Source organism: Rattus norvegicus, chromosome 5, assembly GCF_036323735.1.
Source record: "Rattus norvegicus strain BN/NHsdMcwi chromosome 5, GRCr8, whole genome shotgun sequence".
Taxonomy (NCBI): Eukaryota; Metazoa; Chordata; class Mammalia; order Rodentia; family Muridae; genus Rattus; species Rattus norvegicus.
Window position 1 is genome coordinate 149,560,748 of NC_086023.1, and position 11,235 is coordinate 149,571,982.

The window sequence follows — 11,235 nt, forward strand, 5'->3', positions numbered from 1 at the left end:
TGGTAAAAGCAGGCACCATGTTCCTGAGTTCCAGGAGGTCAGGTAGGGACCCTGACAGCAGAGTGGTGTAGCTGACCTCAGAAGGCAGTGAAGTTAGCACGAGGCAGGAGTCTGCATGCCCTGGCCCACTTCTCTGAGCAGGGTTTGCAGTCCTCTCTGCCACACCCACTCCAGTGGAGTCTGTGACCTGATGCTCTTGTGCTTCGTTTCTACCCAGAGCAGAGGCGTGTGCCTGGAATGGCTTGGCCTCCTGGAGGTCCCTGGCAGTCTCCCTACAAATAGATGATGACTGGGGTCTATGCTTGCGGTGGAGGTGCCTTCTGTGTTCTAACCTTGGTAATCTTAGCAACTTTAAGCCTGTCAGCAATATCTGATTTTAAGAATATAGCAGTCTGGGGAGATAGTCATGTACCTTTAGATGTCTCAGGAACTGAAAGTTCAGAGAAGGAAACGTCTCACACCATCATGATCCTGATGAACTCAACGGCTGCGATGAATTCAGCTGCTGCACCCAGTAGTTCCCAGCAAATAGGAGAGAAATTAATTGCAGTTACTAACAACATGACTGTTCCAGAAAATCCTTTCCCCCCTTTTTGGAAAAGTTTTGTTTAACATGATTCAAAATAGTAATGATTCTTTTGGAAAGATCATAGACAAGTTCCAACAAGTTGAACAAACTTATCAAGAGTAAACTATGGCTACAAAAGTTTCCATACTATTCTGAAGGGCTATAAATATAGAGTTTAAACTTTATTATGACAAAGGTAAATGATGAATGCATACCTGGTGCCCACAAATCTGGCAGTATAACTGCAGTTTTTTAAAGTATTGTTTGCAGTTGAGAACTGTTTCCTAGACTGTATGTTTAGCTTTCCTCCTTGCAAGGGACATTGGTGGGGTGATGAATAAGAGCTGGATGACTGCCAATTATGATGTACCTGTTTTAACTGCTTAAATATATCCCAAAAAGTAAAGCTTTTTGCAGCAGCACACACCTCGAGTTTGTGTCTGTCTGTTGTGCCGAATCCGTTCTCTACCTAAAACCCAAGCCTTAATCCCTCTGCTGACATACTCCCCTGGGTGGTCTGCGGCACCTCTTCCTACAGTGAACCCCTTCATGGAAGCCTGAGGATGCAGGCAAAGAGCTTTAAACTCAGATCTCTAGAGCTCACCCATCCCAAAAGGGTCTATGAGGTCATTGCTAAAGACAGAATGTAGCGCAGGTATCGTGGGCTACAATCTGTCTCATTGCATCCACGACAGAGGCTTCCTCACAGTAATTATTCACTTTTACAAAATAGAAACAGGCTCAGACTCATCACACAGACATCTTACTCAGGGCACACAAAAGAAATTACTGTACACACATGTTTGCACGAACATGTTCTCACACCTGCTGTGCGATTGTGCATTGATTCACATGTACAATCAGAGTCATCCTTTCCAGCTTTGGTGGGGAATGACTGCCTCCAGAAAGAGCTAACAGGCCCCTGTGACATCTCCTCGGTCAGAGTGTGCAGGGTGAGGACAAGAAAACAGCCCCACCCCACCCCGGGTAGCTGCTGGCCCTCCTACAGTCTGCACTAAGAGCTCTTGACATCTGCCTGGATCCTCATTTCTCAGGTCCCAGGAGTGGTGGAGAGGCAGATCTGGGTCAAGGAGGGAGTCTTACCCTGTTACTTATTAACCATCAGGGCTAGCAAGAACTCCAGGAGATAGAATGGGGCAGAGGGAGTAGGATTGCCCCGCCCCCTGCCGCTTTCTGTCAAACCAGAACAGGAGCCACATTGTTATTAAATCTCCAGACCTTACAAGATTAAGCTTGTTTCCTAAACCTAATGCACCCGGCCTTGCAACCTGCACTGAACTTAACCACCCCATGATGTAGAGCCATCCTTTGCCTAGCTGTACTCAACACCACGTGATGTATGATTGCCCTTTGTCTTACAAAATAGGCTCGAAGTGAGTCTTAACTACCAGGAGACCTCCCAAGAGAAACACGAAATGGAGTCTGATGCAAACACAAGACGTTTATTTTTCCTGCGAGTCAGGGTCAACCCTCAATCAGTCCCTCGTGGTGAGTGATTAGAAGGTGACCCCAAATGTTTATAACAAGCAGTTTTTATACGTTTTAGGGGTACAGGTTACATCAGCAAGGTTAAACTTATTGCCTAGGCATATTGACCTTTGAATCTATTGGCTAGCAAACATATGGCATGCATTCGAACTCCATCTGGGAGCAGAGGATCAGGTGATGATCAGTACGTTCTGCAGTTTTTCAAGAATGTCCCTGTTCCTCCGAGAACTGTGGGTGGAGAATGGAACTCGGCCTAGCCTTGACCTGAGGTGGTTGGTGTAAGCCCCTAGGGTCCTTCACAGGAACCCCATAACCTACCTACTTTCTACCAGGTCAAGCTTCTTAATAGCACTTACACTTCAGTAAGAACTAGGGTCCTTCACCTCCTTTGACATACACTCCCTGAGTTCTTTTTTTTTTTTTTTTTTTTTTTTTGGTTCTTTTTTTCGGAGCTGGGGACCGAACCCAGGGCCTTGCGCTTCCTAGGCAAGCGCTCTACCACTGAGCTAAATCCCCAACCCCTTCATTTTTCATTTAACAAAAAGGAAGGAATGTTATAGGCTATTCTGCTAGGCTGCCCTCAGAGAACTAGTGATTGCTAACTCTATCATTGGCCACCCCCACCAGGTACTCCAGGTACAGGGTGCGTGCAAAAGGTCTGCCTGCCACTCCAGCCATCTCTTTCCCTCTCCTTCTCCCTCTCCCTCTCCTTCTCCCTTTTTCTCTTTCTCCCCCTCTCTCCCCCCTCTTCTTCCCCCCTCTCCCCCTTCTCCCTCTCCCTCTCCCTTTCCTCTCCCTCTCCCTCTCCCTTTCCTCTCCCTCTCCCTCTTCTTCCCCCTCTCCCTCTTCTCCCTCTCTCTCTCCCTCCCATCGATCTCCCTCTCTCCCCCTCCCTTTCCTCCTCTCGAAGTTCAGTTCGCATATTCCTGGTTAGTTTCTTTCTCTCCCTTTCTGTCCTTCTCTGTCCCCTGTCCCACCCTTCTCTGCCCTCCTGGCTCTGCTCCAGTCTGTCTGTCCATCTACATGTCTACTCGTCTGCCTCTACCCCTTCTCCAAGCCCTCACTCCTCTCCCTCCTGCCAGTAAACCCCCTTTATACCAGATCTGTTGCATGGTGAGGCATAACTTGGCCTCACAGCATTATATGTCATAATAACCATGGTCACTGCAGCTCTTATAAGGAAAACATTCAGTTGGGGCTGAGTTACAGTTTCAGAGGTTGAACCCATTATCTTCATAGCAGGAAGCATGGCCGCATGCACGCAGACATGGGGCTGGGAAAGGAGCTCAGAGTTCTACATCTCGCTCCACAGGTAGCAGAAGAGTATTGTGGGCCACACTGGGCTTGAACATAGGAGACTTCAAAGCCCACCCCCACAATGACACACTTCCTCCATCGAGACCACACCCACTCTACCCAGGCCAACCCTCCTAATGGTGCCACGCCCTATGGACCTAGTGAAGTCAATTACATTTAAACTACCGCAAAGACCAAACAGCCAAAGTGATGGGGCGAGCCACCTTGGCCACACTGTACGACTTAGCCACTCTCAACAAGAAAAGGCCACTACCGGGGCTGGGGATTTAGCTCAGTGGTAGAGCGCTTACCTAGGAAGCGCAAGGCCCTGGGTTCGGTCCCCAGCTCCGAAAAAAAGAACCAAAAGAAAAAAAAGAAAAAAAGAAAAAAAGAAAAGGCCACTACCAAGAAATTATCAGTGTGCCTATTGTAGAGGGATGGGGCAAAGGAAGAGTGAAGGCCATGACAGAAATAAGTGAACACTTCTGATGGGCATCAGAAAGATGGAGGCCCGTCTCAGAGGCAGGTAACCTCCTACCTCAAATCTGAACAGGCCCTGGCTATGGAAAACTAACAGGGCAGAGGCTCCTTTGAATTGGGGCCCTGGGAACCTATGGTACCTGTTAATGTCAGGGACCAACATATAGGCTTCCTGGTTGACACTGGGGCCACTTAGACCTGCAGGAGCCCTGGGATCTGTCCCAGGTACAGGGACAAGGGGGATGTAAAGCACTATGAATATACCACTGATCACACTGTTGCCATGGGTCAAGGGACTCCTTTAATGCTACCCCTAAATCCCTCTTCTCATTATTGGGGTGAGATCTTCTGAACAGGTTTCAGGCTACAATTTCATTCTCAGGGGAAACCTTCAAGTTACAGTTCGGAGAGTATAAGCCTTGACTATAACCTGTTCAGTAAGAGAAGAATACTTGCTCCTCCAAGGTCACACACATCCTCCAGAAGGGAATGGGAAGCTTTGTTAATCCAAGAAGTTCCCACCATATGGGCAGAGGACAATCCCCGGGCTTGGCAAATCATGTCATCTGTCATAGTACAGGTTACATGTGGGGGTATGGGAGTCAAGCAGTACCTAAGTGCTCAGAGGCCAGGTGTTATAGGAATCTACCTCGCTCATATTGTATTAACTGTGAAGGTGTGGCCTGCATTGTCCATTGTTAATTGCTGTACCAGCAGCAGCCCCAGGCTGGCAGGATATGTACATATTTGTTGCTCCCTCGACTGCCCAGAAAGGAAAAACAAGCTACCAGAGGGGAGGTCACGAAGCCCTCAGTCTGGCCAAAAGGCAACACTAGGAACACAGTCTGCCTGCTGATTGGCTCAGAGTGAGTAGTTGTAGAAGCTCTCCTACTATAGTAATAGTATCTTTATGAGGAATGTGGTATTTGTGGAATACAGAGTTGGTGGCTGGAGCTGGGGCTGGAGAAGAGAGGAAGAGAGGCAGAGGCAGAGAGGCAGAGGCAGAAAGGCAGGACGGGAGAAGAGCAGAGAGGTGAAGCAGAGAGAGCCACGTGGTGGTGACAGTGACAGGGAAGTCAACACTTGGATGGAGGCCATTCACCCAACCATCTGAACCCAAACACTCTGCTCAGCCTATTACTGCCAGAGCATACGGTTTATGGATCTTTGTGGATGCATCCTTCTCCAGCCCCCTGCCTAAGTTAAGTCACGCCAGTTTCATGTTTGAATGGGCTGACCCTGAATTAGGAACATCAATACAACTATTGCGAACTAGATTGCTTCAAGGATTCAAGAAGTCTACCATCTTCAAGGAGGCATCAGGATGTAAGCCTCTTCCACAGTAAGTACCCTGAGGTAACCTTTCTCCAATATGTGGATGGTATACTGTTAGCAGCAAAAGATGGAAGTCTGTCTTAGGGCTTTACTGCTGTGAACAGACACCATGACCAAGGCAAGTCTTATAAAGGACAGCTTTTAATTGGGGCTAGCTTACAGGTTCAGCGGTTCAGTCCATCATCACCAGGGTGGGAGCATGGCAGCATCTAGGCAGGCATGGTGCAGGAGAAACTGAGAGTTCTACATCTTCATCTGAAGGCTGCTAGTAGAAGACTAACTTCCAGGCAACTAGGATGAGGGTCTTTTTTTTTTCTTTTTTTCGGAGCTGGGGACCGAACCCAGGGCCTTGCGCTTGCTAGGCAAGCGCTCTACCACTGAGCTAAATCCCCAACCCCTAGGATGAGGGTCTTAAAGCCCATGCCCACAGTGACACACCTACTCCTACAAACCCACACCCCCTAATAGTGCCACTCCCTGTGCCAAGCATTTACAAACCACCACAATGACTGTTTAAGAGCCACCCAGGCCTTTTGGAGACTTTGGCCCAATTAGACTACAGGGTTTCCAAAAAAGCACAAATTTGCTAATTTCAGGTTACCTGCTGGGGCTATGAATTAAATGAAGGAAAAAGATTGCTGTTCCAAGGCTACATAGTAACTATAATGTAAATCCCAGATTTAACCACTAAAACACAGGTCAGGAAATTTGTGGGAACTGTTGGATATTATTACCTCTGCATATCTGGGTTTGGTGAGATTGCCAAACCCTCATACTCTGCAACAGTCAGGGGTAACACCCATTTAAAACAGACTGAGGAACGTGAGCAGGCAAAGAACTTAAAAGAGGAGCTGGAGAGATGGCTCAGGGGTTAAGAGCACTGACTGCTCTTCCAGAGGTCCTGAGTTCAATTCCCAGCAACCACATGGTGGCTCACAACCATCTGTAATGGGGATCTGATGCCCTCTTCTGGTGTGTGTGAACACAGCTACAGTGTACCCATATAAATAAAATAAATCTTAAAAGAGAGAAAGAACTTCAAATAGGCCCCCACCTTCAGTCTCCTTGATGTCAACAAGCCCCTGTAGGATGGTCATACAGGTGAAGGCAGGTAAAGATAGAATGAGGCCTGTAATTGGATGAGAAGGAAGGATGGGTGGGAGAAAAGTTTGAGGGAAGAGGAGGAGACTGGAGACGAGAGAAGCCGTGGAGAGAACATGGAGGCTGATGTTAAGATTCCACTCTGTGGGGGCTGGGGATTTAGCTCAGTGGTAGAGCGCTTACCTAGGAAGCGCAAGGCCCTGGGTTCGGTCCCCAGCTCCGGAAAAAAAAAAAAAAAAAAAAAAGGGAAAAAAAAAAAAAGAACATTGTTTAGGCAAAATGCCTACCAAAAAAAAAAAAAAAAAGATTCCACTCTGTGTATTTACAGGTTGTTATAAATATTCTTTTTTTTCTTTTTTTTTTTTTGAAGCTGGGGACCGAACCCAGGGCCTTGCACTTGCTAGACAAGTGCTCTACCACTGAGCTAAATCCCCAACCCTGTTATGAATATTCTTTTATTTATTTATTTATTTATTTATTTTTGGTTCTTTTTTTCGGAGCTGGGGACCGAACCCAGGGCCTTGCGCTTCCTAGGTAAGCGCTCTACCACTGAGCTAAATCCTCAGCCCCTCTGTTTTTTTTTAAAAAAGATTTATTTATTTATTATATATGAGTACACCACAGCTGTCTTCAGACACACCTGAAGAGGGCATCAGATCTCATTATAGATGGTTGTGAGCCACCATGTGGTTGCTGGGATTTGAACTCAGGACCTCTGGAAGAGCAGTCAGTGCTCTTAACCACTGAGCCATCTCTCCAGCCCATGAATATTCTTTTTTTTAAAAAAAAGGTTTATTTATTATATATAAGTACACTGCAACTCTCTTTGGACACACCAGAAGAGGGCATCAGATTCCATTGCAGATGGTTGTGAGCCACCATGTGGTTGCTGGGATTTGAACTCAGGACCTCTGAAAAAGTAGTGAGTGCTCTTAACCACTATCACTCCAGCCCCTGTTATGAATATTCTTTTCTTTTCTTTTTTTTTTTTTTTTCGGAGCTGGGGACCGAACCCAGGGCCTTGCGCTTGCTAGGCAAGCACTCTACCACTGAGCTAAATCCCCAACCCCTGTTATGAATATTCTTAAGGGATGAATGTGTACAAGGCTTTATATGTTAGGGTGGGCAATTATACCTTATCAATTGGATCAGAAGTTATTGTGTTGTGTGTTCTTTCTTGTAGTGATTTAAGTTTAAGAGAGTGTGTGGCAGGTAGAGACACTGGGCTGCCACGGAATTGGGATGCGTGTTTCTGGCAAGATATCTAGCAGATATCTTGGGGCACTGTGGTGCCCGATCTAGTGGGGGTAAAAGACAGCATTATATTTTTTTTATAAAACAACAAGCCCCTTCATCTCCGTGTCCATGAAAGAAAAGTCATTGCCAGGGGTATCCTGACACAGACTCTGCATCCTTGGAAGAGACCAGTGGCCTATCTCTCAAAGAGACTGGACCCCATGGCCCTGTTTAAGAGCTATTAAAGCCACTGCAGCCCTTGCAAAGGGGGCTGACAAGATAGACTCTGACTATAACAGTTCCACGGCTATCAATGGTAGATGTCAAATGTGCAGCTGACCCAGTACCAGGCCCTTCCCCTACATAAGGACAGACTGACCTTTGATAAATCCTTGGCCATTTATCCCGCAAACCTGCTGCCAAATGATGACTATGGCTGCCTGGAAATGCTGGGCCTCATCCAAGGTACACAACCAGACATCCCTCTCACCACCAGATATGCAGATCTCCATACAGATGGCAGGAGCTTCATCCGGAAAGGGACCAGGTAAGCAGGGTCCAAGTATCCAGGACCTTGGTGGGCAGAGGTCAAAGAAAGTCATCTGAGCACAAGGCCTGCCTAGAGGCACATTTGCCCAAAGAGCAGAAATAATTGCTCTCCCAGAAGCCTTAAGACGGGCTAAAGAGACAAGGGTGAACATGCATGCTGACAGCCAGTATGCCTTTGCCACGGATTATGTTCACTGACAGATTTCTAGACAGAAGGACTCACTCACTTCAGAATGAAAGACTATTAAAAATAAACATGGAATCATTCCATTGACGGAGGCCATCTGGCTGCCAGAGGAACTGACCATAATACACTGGCCAGAACCAACAAGACAAAAGACCCACACTCAGGTAACAACCATACAGACCTGGTTGCCAAGAGGCTATACTTGGGGAATGCAGTCTCTAAAACATCTTACAGCTGTCTGTCCTCCCTGAGCACCACTCAGCATCAATAAAGATGTCCCTAAATATGGTCCAGGAGAAGTCAAGCCAGATTCTCATTTGTGGGCCCAAGGAAAACTATGTGGATGATGGATCTTGCCAGACTGTAAGAATACTTCAAAGCATTTCCGACTGTTGCCTGACCTGCATTCGGGTAAACACAAAAAAGGATATTCTTCCCCCAGGGCAACAGAGTCAAGGTATGGTACTGGTGAATTTGGGAATTAGATTTCATCGAAGTCAAGTATCTTCTGGTCCTTGTTGATACCATCACCAGTTGGGTAGAGGCCTTTCTGTCCCAGACAAAAAACTGGTAATAGAGATTATCCCTAGTTTTGGCCTCCCTCTGTCTTTGGGGTCTGACAATGGCCTGACCTTCATGGCCAGGTTGTCTCAATTACTCTCTAAGACTCTTAATGTAGATTGGACACTTTGTTACATATGAAATAGTCTATGGAAGGCCAATCCCCATGGTCCCTCGGATGTATGCTGGACCATTATGGGATTATCCCATTCTAATCTCTGAGTCTTTGTAAGGATTGTAGCTAACTTTGGATAAGATTCCCCTAGGCAGTCAGCCTGTTGAGTACCAGCTCCCCCGCACCCCCAATTTGTTCCAGCCCAAAAATGCTGTGTTGATCCCACTTCAAATTTGATGGGCTTGGTGCTGGAGAGATGGCTCGGTGGTTAAGAGCACTGACCGCCCTTCCAGAGGTCCTGAATTCAAGTCCCAGCAACCACACAGTGGCTCACAACCATTTGTAATGGGATTTGATGCCCTCTTCTGGTCTGTCTGAAGAGAGCAACAGTGTACTCATATAAATTTTTTTTTTAAAATCTGATCCTGTCTTTTAACTAGGGTAATAGAAGGTACACCTGTCATAGGAAATAGCTTAATATTACTTTGTAAGGCCAGCAACTGTTCCCACCCACCAGGTCCCATTATTTGTCCCAAAGTAACAATGCAAACTTTAGCGTGATTAAATATTCTTTAATAAATTCTAATAATGGAAATTACAAATGTATTAAAATGGCAAAAGGAAAACAGGACTCCTTAGGTGTTTCCATTGAAATTAACATAACCTAAAATGCCCTTGTCTGTAGCTAATAGATTTGATATCAATCTTTGGCTCCACCTAGCATCAACCAGCAGACAGACAGACACCTTCCTTTTTATCAGAGGGGATTCTTCAATTCCTTGACTGGGGAGAAGAAGGGGGATTTATATGGAACAGAGATCACATGTAAGGGTTGGGGATTTAGCTCAGTGGTAGAGCGCTTGCCTAGCAAACGCAAGGCCCTAGGTTCAGTCCCCAGCTCCGAAAAATAGAAAAAAATAGAAAAAAGAAAGTACTTGGAGATCACATGTAAACATTATACCAACTTAACAGGGGACTCGATGGAACATGCCCTCCTAAACATTTCCGAGCTATGATATTCTGGTAAATAATGCTTTTGTCCTTCATTGCCCACGTTTTGATTGCACTGATGCTCCTCCTCCGTACTGCAACACACTTCCAACCATGCACCTCTCAAGGGAAAACTATTACCCCGGGGGGGTGGGGGAGTGGGGGGTGGGGTTTAGGAAACAGACTTGTTCTAGTAAGGAATGGAGACTTGTAACAATGTATAACAATGTGTCTCCTTAACAACAGTGTGTCTCCTTAATAACAATGTGTCTCCTTAACAACAGTGTGTCTCCTTAACAACAGTGTGTCTCCTTAACAACAGTGTGTCTCCTTAACAACAGTGTGGCTCCTTAACAACAGTGTGGCTCCTTAACAACAGTGTGGCTCCTTAACAACAGTGTGGCTCCTTAACAACAGTGTGGCTCCTTAACAACAGTGTGGCTCCTTAACAACAGTGTGGCTCCTTAACAACAGTGTGGCTCCTTAACAACAGTGTGGCTCCTTAACAACAGTGTGGCTCCTTAACAATAGTGTGGCTCTTTAATAACAGTGTGGCTCCTTAACAACAGTGTGGCTCCTTAACAACAGTGTGGCTCCTTAACAACAGTGTGGCTCCTTAATAACAGTGTGGCTCCTTAACAACAGTGTGGCTCCTTAACAACAGTGTGGCTCCTTAACAACAGTGTGGCTCCTTAACAACAATGTGGCTCCTTAACAACAATGTGGCTCCTGTTTGGTTTCACGTTCCCCCAGGCCTATGTAACCCTTTTCTGTGGGAATAACATTCATTATGCCCTCCCGAGGGTCTAAGGGCATCTGTGGGATAGGGTGCAGCACACCTATTTTATTTATTAAGCACTAGAGTCTCTTAATAGGATTTCAAAGTCTCTCCCTGAACGCCATGATGACTCCCTACATCTCCTGGACCCCACCACAGTATTGTTCGCAGCTGCCTTTGCGTTACCTGTCCCTGGATTCACCGTGGAGCTACAAAAAGAGATTTCTTTTTTTTTTTAAAGATTTATTTATTTATTTTGTATATGAGTACATTGAAGCTGTCTTCAGACACACCAGAAGAGGGCATTGGATCCCATTACAGATGGTTGTGAGCCACCATGTGGTTGCTGGAACTTGAACTCAGGGCCTCTGGAAGAGCAGTCGGTGCTCTTAACCACTGAGCCATCTCTCCAGCCACAAAAAGAGATTTCTAATATAGCCTGCTTAATAGCTAAAACTGCTAGTACTACAGCAAAGATATTTTAGTCCAGAAATGGGAGAATTAAGAGTGATGGCCTTACAAAATAGAGC